The sequence below is a fragment of the Schistocerca serialis genome, chromosome 11 (assembly GCF_023864345.2).
Source record: "Schistocerca serialis cubense isolate TAMUIC-IGC-003099 chromosome 11, iqSchSeri2.2, whole genome shotgun sequence".
Classification (NCBI taxonomy): Eukaryota; Metazoa; Arthropoda; class Insecta; order Orthoptera; family Acrididae; genus Schistocerca; species Schistocerca serialis.
The window spans coordinates 69,599,347-69,610,583 of NC_064648.1; the positions used below are offsets into that span (position 1 = coordinate 69,599,347).

The following is an 11,237-nucleotide window of genomic DNA, read 5'->3' on the forward strand; positions in this document are numbered from 1 at the left end:
CTACTACCACCTACATAAGTAAGCCTTTCCTGTGTCACTTTCAAGTAATGCACTTAAGCTATTCCTGATTTAACTGGAAGATCTGTACTTCCCACTTTCATATCAACAGCCTCAAAATGCATATTGTAGACTTCGGGATATGTTACAGGTCAGTGTCACACCAAGATTGTGGAGAAAGGGGGGGGGGGCGGCATGTCACTCTCCAACAAGTGTTTACCAATAAATAAGTGGCGGAAAATTACGGGTATAGGACGGCTTAACATGTGGAAAATGAGATTTTTATTATTCACTCAATGTATTTAACATTTATTATTCCTTTAAAATCGCACAACAACTTCAATAAAACACTTTAATCAGTCACACACTTATTTCATAATTATTTCACTTTTAAACTGCAAATCCTCTAAGAGCTGTCTTGAATCTTCACGAGTCTCTCTCAACAGCCTTGATGTGGATAGATATGTACAGCAACCAGTAATCAGTCAGAACTGCGTCTGCAAAAACACAAGGATTATTAAACAATTTTTGCTGTCACTAATTACTAGCAATATAATTGACAGAGTAGATTGCTAATATTTGCTATATCACATTTGCTAATATTTGCTATATCACATTCGCAAGAACGATCTCACTGAAGTAATTAAGGCCATCAAAACGCTTAGAAACTCACCTGTCGTCTGACGAAAACGGTCTAAAGACTGGCAATTTCTTCAGATCTGTTGACAATGATATTTTGAATTATCACTTTACTGAGTGACTGAAATGTAGTTCAGGTACCTATGAACATAACAATATGTTAGAATTCATTTTCTAAACACGAACTATTACGGTACTGTGCGGCTACTTACATATTAATTACACTATTAATATTTTCACAGTTGTTTCTTTAATACAAAATTAAAGCCAACGGAAGAATAAACGTAAAACATACTTACTAATGACAGGTTTGCTGAGATGCAATTTTCTGTGTGGACAGATGTAACTTTATCATACGGTGGTACGTCGCAGAAATCGCAGGAGTCACAGAAATCGCAGAAGTAGCAGTGGCGGAGGGATGCGCGACTTAGGTTCCTTAACTGCGACAAATCACAGTTAAGAATAAACGTAAAAATACTTACCAATGACAGGTTTGTTGAGATGCAATTTTCTGTGTGGACAGATGTAACTTTTTCATACGGTGGTACGTCGCAGAAATCGCAGGAGTCACAGAAATCGAGGAAGTAGCAGTGGCGGAGAAATAAGCGACTTAGGTTCCTTAACTGCGACAAATCACAGTTAAGACTAACAGATACTGAAGCGTAGCATTCACAGAAATCACTGATATCGGAAAATCGCAGTTTAGCCCATCACTAGTTCACTATAAAGCTGACGAATTAACATGTTTACATAATTATGCGTGAAACTCATGATAATTTCTATGCAATCGTCGTGCCGTAGAGTAATATCAATAGTATGTAATAATTCCAAGCATGTGATTAAACCTTGGCTGTTGGCTCTGTTTATATCAATTTTGGGGCTCATCGGCCCTTTCAAAAATTTCGAACATTCGAGAACGGTGCTTGACTGGCTCTGTTTATATAAATTTTGGGGCTCATCGGCCCTTTCAAAAATTTCGAACATTCGAGAACGGTGCTTGACGATGTGCCGTGAGAGATATGCATTACAAACAATTATATATAGACGCAGGATTTGGTGATTTGAATGGGTAGAGATGTTTTCCTGGTTCTTCAGCCACGGTATACGTTTCCGTAATAGTAAATGCAATTAACAATATATATATAAATTATAATTTCCTGTCTTACATTCAGCAATTATTTGCACTTTCTCCGTTTTTAAATTATATACGGCGTTGTAACACTGAGCTACCAGTGGCGCCGCTCAGCGCCGGGAAAGGGATTTACTTCGGCGTCAGATCGATGCGCCGTTCTAATACTGAGCTACCAGTAGCGCCGCTCAGCGGCGGGAATGGGAGTTATTTCGGCGTCAGACCGCAGCGCCGAACCGGGAGTGCAGTTCTGAGGACAGGGCGGATGGTTGCACGATTCTTTCCTACTTACAGACGGAGCTGTGGTCTGACATTCTGACATTGCGAATGTCAACGCTGCCTTGCCTGCAAACATCGCAGTATCTGAGAAGAAACACGCTTCGCGTTCGTTAAGCATGTGAATCCATCTCCGCCTCCTATAATTACTCTCTATAATTAAGTTCCCTCATGCACCCGTGTCCCCCCACCCCAAGCATCATTCACATTCATCACTGACTATATTTCAGATCTTCAAACAAGTTTTGGTATTTTCCACATATGGTTTTTTTTAACGAAAAATCTTCGATTATTATCATCTGCTTTTACGTAAAAATCGTAAGTTTCTAACACCAATGTGGTTTTTACAAAAATCTTTTGTTATCGTCACCTTTTTATGTATTTTAAATATCTTTGAAACGCAGTAAATGCGACCTTTGGCTGAAATGCGGTTTTTATCCGCTGCTAAGCCGCCCTCTTTGTGCGGTAATCAAACTACAATTAGCAAGAGAACACAGAATTCCTAACGTTTCTTCTCTGCACAGTATTTATTCTCACTTGTGTAGGTCATTCACATTTTTAATGGAAGAGACAGGTTGCAATGTGCCAAACCGTTTTCAGAACGAAAAAAGCGCATCACTTGTTTCTATCGTCTCAACTTAGTATCGATTGGTATGTGCTAGAAGAATGAAGGGATTAGAATGTTGTAGATATGTGACACTTGATGGTCGAGAAGAGCTGTGTCCTGTCAAGTCAGCGAGTTTGCAATGCCCAGCCGATTGCTGGATCGCGGCGTGCGGCAGGGATGACAACACATTAATTGTTAAAGAAAGCATTAGAGTGGTTTGTTTGTTCGCAGAGGACGGTTCTTAGCTTATCCTTTTAGCATTTTAGTGGAATTCGAATAGTATCCGAATATCTTTCGAGTAGTGAGCCTCGAGAGAGATTATCTCAAGTGGGTGATGAGATCGGCTCACACGTACGATACATCAACTAGTCTGCTATGGCGACAGAACTCAAATGTGTTCAAAGCAGTTCTAAGTCGTTTAGAGAAGTATTTTGAGAAGATTATCGGCTTATGAAGGAAATGATTAGTTCGCCTGTTTTTGGTGAGGTGTAGACTCAGGAAAAGCTCCGATTTATTGAAACATGAGATTAGTTTTCCCTAGTTGTGATTAATGGTGCTGAACCATGAATTTACTTTCAAAACTTTTTTTTTTTTTTTTTTTTTTTAGAATTTGCTTTATTTACTAGCGATTCATCAAGAAGATTATCACATTTAATCACACTATGTGAGCGTGGAAGTAGTTGCCAGTGGGTAACTGATGAAAAAAAAATCAAATTTGTTTCAACAAATGGAAATTTTAATCCTAAAAGCCTTTTTTTTTTAAAACAGATTTAAAATTATAATCAGAAAGCACCCTCTAAATATCAAGTTACAATTTATTCAGAGGCAGAAAGAACAATTTTTGACTGTAAGAGCTTTCGGGCTGAGAACCTTGTCGCTCCTTTTTGACACGGCCGTAGTCATGACCGCTCACAACATCTTCTGAAAGATTACACTGGTGCAAATCTGCAACACACCAGATTACTTTAAACTAAAAAATTTAACAACTCACACAAGCACATAAACTATACACCCCGTGGGAGGGATGGAAATGGTACAAAACACTAACACTAAAAGATTAACTTGCCACCGAAGGTGCAACTTGATTAAAAAAAACTCTTACGGTGGAAGGGTGGCAACTTTATATGCTAAAATGACCATTTAAATAAAAACCTATGAAATGCAGTCTTACATAATATATACAAGGTTGGCCAAACATGCTCTACATTACACATATACCGCCTCTAAAGATGATAGGCAAGATAAAAACATATTTCAGGAATTCGGCCATTACACTTCAAGCAATAAATTCGTTAACACCGAATCCGACAAATATGACAGAGGCAGCTATTAACGTATGGCAGATTGACAGGGAGATTACCGAACAACCCGAATCGCAAGTTGCTCTAACACGCCCCTACTCCACAAGAGAAAAACAGACCCCTAATTCATAAATAACCACCATCCCGCGGGTGGGCAAACGGAGAAGAATGGTGGGACGACCCCAAAACAAAGCGACTGGTGACCTCACCAAGAAAACAAGTAGAATCTAACAAGTAAATGAAACAACATATCTCCAATCACTTAACTTGTAATAAACTGTGATTTCTGGAGAAGACCTGACACAGCACCGCCAAAACGCTCTTCCAGACCGTCCGCTGCCAGCCGCTTCAACGGATGCAGGAAGGCGCGCCGATCTCCCGTCTCACGGCGTCGCAGCTCGCGCCGGCCAAACCGATGTCGTGGGTTGACTCCTGTCGCTCTCATGTCGACCGCGAAGCCACTACCCCTGGCAATACGGCGCGGCCCACTGGACTCACGTGGCGAACTCACATGCGCCGCCGCTCAAGGCGGACAAGTTATCAGTGCGCGATCAACCAACCAATCGATCCAACCGCCAATGACCGTTGCCCGAGCAACTCGAGCAGACTGGCGGCCTAACGCGCAGACTCAGATGCAGGAACTAAGCCCCGACCGGGCGACCACTAGCTGAGTTCTGTTATTGGCGGAGTGGCAAGACTCTCATTTTGCCGCCTTTAAAGTTTGATCCAAACGACAGACATACTAGAACTCCGAACGACAGACAGACACTAACTGCCGCACAAATGCGAACGAGAGACAGACCAGCAACTGGTGACAAGTGACTGACCCAGACTCACTCCGACTGTCCAACTGACACTTGGCGAGCTCGTAGTGCCCCTTAAATGCACGTGAACAGGCAACCTTTCCCCTTTCCCACCAGAGGGAGACTCCAAAGCTGCGATTGCCACAGCGGCGTCACCGCCAGAAACGGAGGGCGACTGCTTCATACAATGCGCTGTGGCGCATTCAAAACATCAATTTTTCTTCCACGGCTCCGGTGCGTTCCGCTGTTTCATAGCCTCGCGATGGTATGAAACAGTATTTCAATATTTTTGTGAGATTTTCCGTTGATGCTGTATCTGAAGAGACGTGTTCACTCGAAGTCGCTTAGTTCTTTTGTGTCTGAGGATTAAAGCATGCAATAAGGTATAGTCAGGCTGCATTGTATTATTGTGGTTGTATAGGTATAAGCAGGCACTACGGTGTAGTGACTTAGTGATGTTTGGGTTAGGATTTATTGTGTGAGCTTTTCAGTATAGTAAATTCAGTAAATCTCATTGGACGCACTTAATGTGTAGTCTATATTAAAGGGAACCGTCGCCCTACACAATAGTTATTGCGGATGTTCACTGAGAATGTGATAGCTTGCCCCTTTGGCCCTACTCGACAAATTAAGAACCATTTAAAAGAGAATGCGCTAATTCTCTCTGAAAGAGATCATCGAGTACTTTGTTTGGAAATTTAAATGTTAGTGGGTCGCAGAAATCAACGCCTGCAGTGGTTGAGCTTTGTCTGATTATCTGAACTTCACATAGCTGAGAAGCGGCGGTGACATATGGGTTTTTTATTTTATTTTTTATTGTATTTCCGCTTAGTGGGGCTTTGAAGAGACAACCAACACTCGTAGAAGAAAACGCTGACTTGGAACTGTAAGTGATTTAATTGCAAGTAGTAAAGAAAACGGTTTTAAACTGACAAAGTCAGTACCCCACTTGTCCTTTATCTACAAACTATACACGAAAAAATAATCAGAGGCTTATTTGAAAACGGACTAATATCTGAAATATATCTTTTCCGAATAAAGTAACTGCAAAAGCCAATAAAGAACTGGAATATTGCTAAAAACAAAGTTGAAGGAAATTAAAGATAAGGTGTGGTATTTTCCATGAAAGACTTGTAAAGAAAAGAAAGATAATTAATCGTTGGCAGGGGAAGCCTCTTATGGAAAGCTGATTAACTATAAATGAAAAGTTATTTCATTTAATTCTGAAAGATTAATATTAACGAAATAGAGTCAAGGATATTGTAGAGGTTATCGTTGATTGACAACGAGACATAAACAGTATACAATTATATCTTTGCCTTGTGAACGTATTCTCCAATATGGGTTGCTGTTATTGGTAGGGTAGAAACATCATTCCTACTCCGCACATAGCCTAGACTCCAGCATTTAGTATTTTTCTGGTGTTTGATGCCAGATTTTGGGGTAGTTCATCTTTCGAACCTAGTGATAGTCAGATGCGTTCTTGTAATTAATATCCAGATAGCTATCACCGACCCGACTATACCGCAGAAAGTGTATTGTGTCCATCCTTTCGTACATAGTGACGTCGTAGCGGGCGGTAGTGCAGATTTATAGCGCGAACATAACGTCGTGTTAGTACAGACGATTATTTCGTCACACAGACTACGTCGTTGAGTGTAGGCAGGATGTTGTCAAGACAGTTATTACGAGCTTGAGCTACATTGTCCGACGTTGCTTTTCACGTACGTATTACAGGCTGTTTCTACAGTACATGTCCTACGATTAAAATGATGCACAAAGTTGGCGTTAGAGGCATCTAAAGGACGGCGCAGTACAAGGTGCCCCTTTTAATGAACACCGTCCTCTTTTTCAGTCCCTTTTGACTATTCTTTTCTCCTTGTCGTTACACGTTGGTCTTTCCGATTTTAATTTTTAAAAAATGAAAAAAGAAGAAATACAACATTCAACATATTTTATGTAAACAGCATCACCATGACGCAGTTATCTTCTTATACTTCAAAAAGTACTGTTTTTAAGATTTGGGTGGTTAAGTTTCATAGTAATGTCATTATTTACATCGGAAGAGTGGGATACTCAGATGCTGGGTAGCCACACCAGCTCAATTGTGGCGAGTGGGATGAAATAATACTTAAAAGAATTTATTTCGTGACCGTTCATTAGAGAATATACTGTTTAAGATGAGACATCAGAAACTTTCCCTCGGACATTCAACGTAAACCCCAGGACTGCAAGTATTACCTCCAGCCTTTACCTGAAATTGTAAATAGCATCAATAAACGTTGTTCTGTCAAATACAGTTGTCTGTCTCGTTCTCTCACTATTTCAGAGTAATGAAGGAATTTTTTCGAAACTAGTGAGCAAAAAAGGGAAAGAGAGAAAATACAGGGCGAGCACAAGATCTTTCCCTGACTATGAAAATTTTACTTCCTCAGTTAAACTACAATTTGCGAAGCAACTGCACGGAAATGTGGACGTGTGTCGTAGACTACCATTTACAATAAACAGCATTTCCACGTGTGGGATAATTGCTAAGAAATAAATTTTTGTGTTCAGGCAATGACTTCACGCTCTCTTTGTATTATGCTGGTTATTCACGTAATGCTCCCAAGATGAAGCTTGAATAGTTTCTTTGATAAATATGAAATGCTATTCAGAGTTTAGATGAAATGGAAGGAACACTTTGCTAAATCTGTTATTAATATTTGTTTTTGGTTTTTAGGCGGTTTCCCACATATGGGTTTGCCATATCTAGGTGGGATCCCGTCATGGCACTCTGAGATGGGGCGTAGAAATGAAGTAAAAATTTTATTTAATATAATTACTTTTTATTTAGAACAGAATGACATGGAGCTTGTGGCAGAAGTAGTTGGTACACCATATTTTTCGGAAGATTTCACCTTTCTCAGCAAGTCTTTTTTTTTTTACGTACTTATGAAACTCCATGCAAGTTAGTCTGTAGTTAAACTGGTACCTTAGCAATGATTGAGCACAGTCCCTGGCAGCAATCGATTTCTTTCATCAGTCCACTGGTCCGACATCAGCGAAAATATTCTTTTCACAGTGGCGTTGTGTGCGGGAACAGAAAACAAATACACGCACTATTTTAGCAGCTGGCGTCTGCGTTCAGGATTTGCAGTTTCCGTGAGAAAGTAAATCCACCTTTCTTCCACGCAGTGTTTAGACTTACACTCTTCCAAGTTACGCTTAGTTTCTAAAAAAGCTTTTCAGATACATATATTCATGAAAACAATTGTCGCCCGAAATATTCGCACCCTTATTAGTCAGGTATACAATAGTGCTCTCATTCACGACCCAATCTGGGGTTCAAGTAGCGCCATCCAATCAGATACTTCATATTTGCTAAAAGAAATATCTTTTTTCTGCGAGTAATAAAATGCTATGGTATAAAAATCCATTGTGTCTTCCTCAGATTTCGAAATCAAATTAATTATTTCTCGATTAGGGTTCTCATTCTTTCATTTGTTCAAATTCCTCCTGGTTTGCATGCCAATAAAACTGGAAATCTTGCTTTCATTCAGACACCTTTGACGATGAACATATTTCTTACTTCATTTACTGAGACTTTATTCATTTTCCACGCTATGATAAGTTTATTGCACAATAACGCTTTAGTGATCGTAGTACAAGTCAATGGTCTTCACGCTCTATATGCCCGCAGTAAACACCTCAAACATTACTGACTTGCTCTCGATCTTCGTATTACGTTTAGAAAGAATCGTCAGCTCGCTATATCGCTATTCAAATGGGAACTGCCTGATTCTTGCACGTCACACTGCTTAAAACAGTTCCAGCCCTGTACTACTGGAGAAGTCTGGTATTTTCTCAAATGATGGTGCTTCATCTAGAACAGCGCTTCCCAACCTTTTCAGCTGGCGGACCCCTTCTTCAGTCGAAAATCCATGGCGGACCCCTAGTCAGTCAAGAGCACAGTAACTGAAAGCTTCTTAATGTAAGGGCCATGTTCCCAATGACCACCCCCCCCCCCCCCGAAGTATCAATAGTCTTTGGTTTAGAGATGACTGAAAACAACTTGAAATTAACGATCCAATTTTAATTCCCATTTGGTATTTGAAATTTTACACAATGGAGCTGTCTTCCTCCAAGAGCAATCAACATCACGTCCAAACTGTTCGCTGTTGACAAGCTGCCGCTTATGGTCTGTTCACTTCCACTATTTGGCTACTGCTGTGTAAGGAGCATGCATATGTGTGTGTTTGTGTGTGTGTGTGTGCGTGTGTGTGTGCGTGTGTGTGTGTGTGTGTGTGTGGTTTTTCGTGAAATCCGAAGAAAATATTCAAATGTATGTAAAGTCTTCCTTTGGTCGTCCTCCCTCCTCATTCATTTCAACTGGAAACTTCCCTTGTTGTGTAGGCGATGGAGAAACTGCACGCTTCTTCAATGATCCTGACTTCAGCCACCGATCCAATCTTAGAAGTAATAAACTGGTCAAAAATCGACTTATGAAATAGGTAGTGCACTGACAAAGCAAGTTTAACATTTTATGATGCCTGGGGCCGCATACGTGCCAGCGAGCGCTGTCATTGGTCGACAAAGCTCGCTCCGCGCATGCGTAAAAGGTTTCAGCGCATCTAGCGCCGTGACTTGGGAATACGACCTGAAGTAAAAGTACACACGTTTTTCACACGAAAAAAAAAACACAGTGATGAATTTGATTTTCACATTTTTATTCAATAATTTTACTCATTATTTTACACTATTTGGTGAAAGGTGGCCGCGGACCCCCTAGAAAGAGCCGGCGGCCCCTAAGGGGTCCGTGGACCACGGGTTGGGAAGCCCTGATCTAGAAGATGCTTGTATCGTCGATACAGGATACGCAACATGCAGCGCCATCTGTGGCACGACCTCGTCAACATAAACCTGTTAATAAATAAAACTAACTGACAAGGTAAACTCTCAATCGCACCTCTGGCAGATTTAGTGGTAAGATGACCCAGTGAACAGCCTGTCAAAACTTGGACGCAGATCAAGCATGAGAACAAGAAGAAGGTATACCAATCTTAAGAAAAAAACGCAAAATAGAACTATTGGACGCTCGAAGGACAAGACATACAATAGAGAGTAGCTCTGTATTCAAATTTGTCCTGTGTTGTGGTGTAACGCCCGTTTACAACAGTGAGGTGTAAGGAAGGGACCTATAACGACAGCTGATTCTACACAACTACTCTATTAGCAACCGAAACGTAGTGGCTTTCGAATGGGAACCGCAAACCTTTGATGGCAAGGCAACAAGTCAACCGAGCCTTCTGCTGCGAAACACATCTGGTATGTCACACACGCCACTAGTGACAGTATGCGTGTGACATGACAGGAATCTCTTACCGACACACCTAATTTGTACGCCTGGTAAGTGAGTGAGATGTGACTCCTTATCCAGTTTAGGTGTTCATTAGAATGTGAGTGTAATCACTCTCAAGGAAATGATGAAAACACAATAGTTGGTCACATAAACTGCAACAGATGAACGTAACAGTTGCACAATCACACAGTTTCTCTGTGCTCTGTCAAAACATATATTTTAACATTTTGCCACGCGGGATTAGCCAAGCTGTTAGGGGCACTGCAGTCTTGAACTGTGTGGCTGGTCGCGGTGGAGGTTCGAGTCCTCCCTCGGTCATGGGTGTGTGTGTTTGTCCTTAGGATAATTTAGGTTAAGTGGTGTGTAAGCTTAGGGACTGACGACCTTAGCAGTTAAGTCCCATAAGATTTCACACACGTTTGAACATTTTTTTAACGTTTTTGAAGTTGCGTTGCGTTTCAAAGCTTTTGGCGGCCGGAGTGGCCGTGCGGTTCTAGGCGCTGCAGTCTGGAACCGAGCGACCGCTACAGTCGCAGGTTCGAATCCTGCCTCGGGCATGGATGTGTGTGATGTCCTCAGGTTAGTTAGGTTTAATTAGTTCTAAGTTCTAGGCGACTGATGACCTCAGAAGGTAAGTCGCATAGTGCTCAGAGCTAATTTGAACCTAGTTAAGACGTAATGCTACCTCCTATGGCACATATTTTTCACGAATTTATCGTGAACTGAAAGTCATAATCTAACATCAATCTAGGAACTTTCACACTAGGCCTAGATTGTAAAGTGACTAAATAATGCTAGAGGCAAAGTTTTTGTAAAGTCGAGCCTGGCTCTGGAGGGCAAGTGCGCAATGTGTGGGCAGATATGACGTGGGACTTACCTCAGATCAGACGAAAATACAATTGTTGCCAAAAACCTGAAGAAAGGTACATATCAGTAAATAGAAATTGGAACTATGTATTTGGTGAAAGAGACTGGTGAAATCCAGCACGAATCAAAATCCAGTTTAGACTGAACTGAATACGTTAGTGCTTGTGTACTAACCGAACAGTTACTTTAAACAATGTAAAAAACTGTGAATGTGAAACTGTGACTACGGACAGTGAAGTGCAAGTACGGAACGTTCAACAGCGATGAGTATGCCAAA

At 41.0% G+C, this 11,237-nt stretch overlaps 1 long non-coding RNA gene across 1 annotated transcript; it reads right to left on the reverse strand.

Moving 5' to 3' along the window:
- Window positions 1–295: 295 nt before the first annotated feature.
- Window positions 296–1,208, reverse strand: LOC126426416 (uncharacterized). Its single transcript, XR_007576382.1, has 3 exons — window positions 1,119–1,208; window positions 671–777; window positions 296–494 (listed from the first exon to the last, which is right to left on the reverse strand). It is a non-coding gene; the product is annotated as an uncharacterized LOC126426416 (long non-coding RNA).
- Between the last annotated feature and the right edge of the window lie 10,029 nt (window positions 1,209–11,237).